Source organism: Physella acuta, unplaced genomic scaffold (genome assembly GCF_028476545.2).
Source record: "Physella acuta isolate Inbredline_101_S28 unplaced genomic scaffold, ASM2847654v3 ptg002728l, whole genome shotgun sequence".
In the NCBI taxonomy this organism is placed as follows: domain Eukaryota; kingdom Metazoa; phylum Mollusca; class Gastropoda; family Physidae; genus Physella; species Physella acuta.
This window is the reverse complement of record NW_026734157.1, coordinates 25001-27500: the sequence shown is the minus strand read 5'-3', so window position 1 is coordinate 27500 and position 2500 is coordinate 25001. Positions and strand designations below refer to the sequence as shown.

General features: G+C 49.4%; 1 non-coding gene across 1 annotated transcript in view; it reads left to right on the top strand.

Moving 5' to 3' along the window:
* The first annotated feature begins 2445 nt into the window (after nucleotides 1-2445).
* Nucleotides 2446-2500, top strand: part of LOC131934083 (small subunit ribosomal RNA) — a 1846-nt gene continuing 1791 nt past the window's right edge. The window contains exon 1 of the ribosomal RNA XR_009385443.1: nucleotides 2446-2500. This exon is cut by the window's right edge and continues 1791 nt beyond it. This is a non-coding gene — a ribosomal RNA (small subunit ribosomal RNA).

Below are 2500 nucleotides of genomic sequence, written 5' to 3'. Positions count from 1 at the left end.
CGAATCCGACCAAATTTAAATCTAAAACCACGATCGGCGGCGTAATGAAGTGTATCGTAAACCCGTTTTTTTTATAATTTAAAATGTAATGACAGAACTCCCAAAACAACAATACACATACATATTAGTACTATGGTGAATTGTAGTTGTATTAGGACCGTAATTATAGTTAATTAAGGAACCATTCATTGTCTTCGCTCTGTTATGTACGTCGTCGTTTAATCGACACGGCATATTTGGCTTGAATCTAGAAAAATTCAAACTCTAACCCTAAGGTAGACAGGCAGGGTAAATAAATGTGGGTGATCTCTCATAAAATTGTCTTCTAGGAATTATTTTTATATAGACTATCTTTTCTGTAGAGTTTAAGTGGACAAGCGCGGACGAAATAGAGCGCAAAATTTAAAATGAATTAAAAATTTTCATCAGACCGGAAGTAGGCATAACCTAGGCGCCATGTTTCCGTCGTACAAGTTTTCACCGTTGCAGTCACCGTTTCAATCGCTCTTCGTGTGGACGTGTATTATTTCTAGTCATGTGTTGTGTAGATGATTCGCTTAAGGTAGGTGTTCGGACTTATTTCTTTAATATTAATTAAACCGTATTTGCCTTGTCGGCCTTAAAATAAAGCTATTTTTTTTTCATCGCAATCGAAGTGTTAGATCTAGAATCTAGTTCCCGCCTCCGCTTCGCTAATTCGACTTAATGTAACTATGACACAACTATTAAATCTAGAGTCTCTATTTTAATTAAATAATTAGGAATTCTATCTCTAGATGATATCTAATCTATTCCCACACGTGTGTGCAAGTAGGATTTAACGTCAGAACAGGTGTGGTGGTCTAGGCGTCGCTATTTTTGACGGTAGGAATTTTTTTTTTAAATTCGTAAAATTTTATATAGACTTTATATAGCAATTTACTAAGACCGACCCTAACGCCCAGTAAATATTTAATTACCACATTGTTATGGACACGGTGTATTAGGTAGGGCCGAGGGCTATCCATAGGTACCAATTTTTAAATTTTGTGACAATTAGGAGCCGAGTTATAAAATAAATTTAAAATACTGGTTCTGGTCTTAGACTTTATATAGCAATTTACTAAGACCGACCTTAATACCCATTAATTATTTAATTAGCGCATAGTTATGGACATCCTGTATTAGGTTGGGCCCAGGGCTATCCGTAGGTACCAAGTTTATAATTTTGTGACGATTATTAGTCGAGTTATAAAATAAATAAAAAAAACTGGTTCTGGTTTGCACTACATTTCTTTCTTCTTTAACGGCGGACTCCCGGTCCAGCCCCATGGGTTACCCGTGAGCCGGGGCCTCGTTAGCCTGGACGGCTCCGATGTGACCGCGGATTGTTGTGGCCCGCCTCAGCCCGAGTCGAGATCACCCTTCCGATCGAAGGTGGACGCCATAGGGCGCCCGGGATAGCCCGGGGCGCTGTTCGTCACCCGAGCGCAGGGGCGCCGGGAGACGCCCCCGGTGAAGTTTGGCGGGTGATTCTGGTAGAGCTCCCCACCCCGATCGCAGGACACCCCTCGCCGCCCGCCCAGGTGTCGAGGTGGCCGCGGGGGAACTCGGGGCGTTTTGGCTCCCCCTTGTGCCGGAGCGGCGCCCTCGGTCCCAGAACGCCCCTGGCGGGTGATTCGCATGCCCCCTGGGGTGGGGAACGCGGGTGGGTGGTCGTAAAGCGTGTAACCGCAGTGGGGGCGGCCCCTTAGTCGGGGGCGCCAAAGTTGGCACCCCACCTGGGGCGCCCCCCGGAAGTGTGGCGCCCGCGCGAGTGAGCCCCGTAGATGCGCCCCGACACCCCCGCGCCGCCCCCCGGGTCGCGGCACCCCCGGCGCCCTCCGTGCGGGCTCCCCTCATGGGGCGGCACCCCGGTCCTCCCCGAGACTATGTACCCGATTTTTCGGTTTAACACTAGAGGTATGGGCAGAAATACGGCGGTTTAAAACGGTCTGTATCTACTATTGTGGAGGTGAGTGTCGGTGAAGCCTCTATGTGACGCTAGGATCCGCGCTCCCTCGCAGCCAGCGACATGTGCCCGATCTGACCGTGCGTGGCTCAGTCTCCCGACTAGCTTCCCGGTAAAATGCGGGCTCGGCGCGCAGGTCGCGCCAGTGAAGGTAAAAGTACGTGTCCGTAGCGTGAAGCCAGCGGCGACGCGCAGTGCTAACGCAACCAAGCAGTATTGGTGGCTCGATAAAAGTCTCGCACTGGCCCAGCCCTCGGAACGGGCGACGGGTCTGCAAAACGCAGTCGGCTCGATGCAAATCGAGAGATTTCCCGGCGACGCCGTGTTTACGGTGAAGGGGGAAATGTGAGCGGTCCGATGTGAAAAAATCCGGGAATGCCGGGATCCGTTCTCTCGCTAGAGCGTTGTCTCCCGTCCCGCGATGTGTTGTGGAAAAACGTCTCGCAAACGATAGCTATCTGGTTGATCCTGCCAGTAGTCATATGCTTGTCTCAAAGATTAAGCCATGCA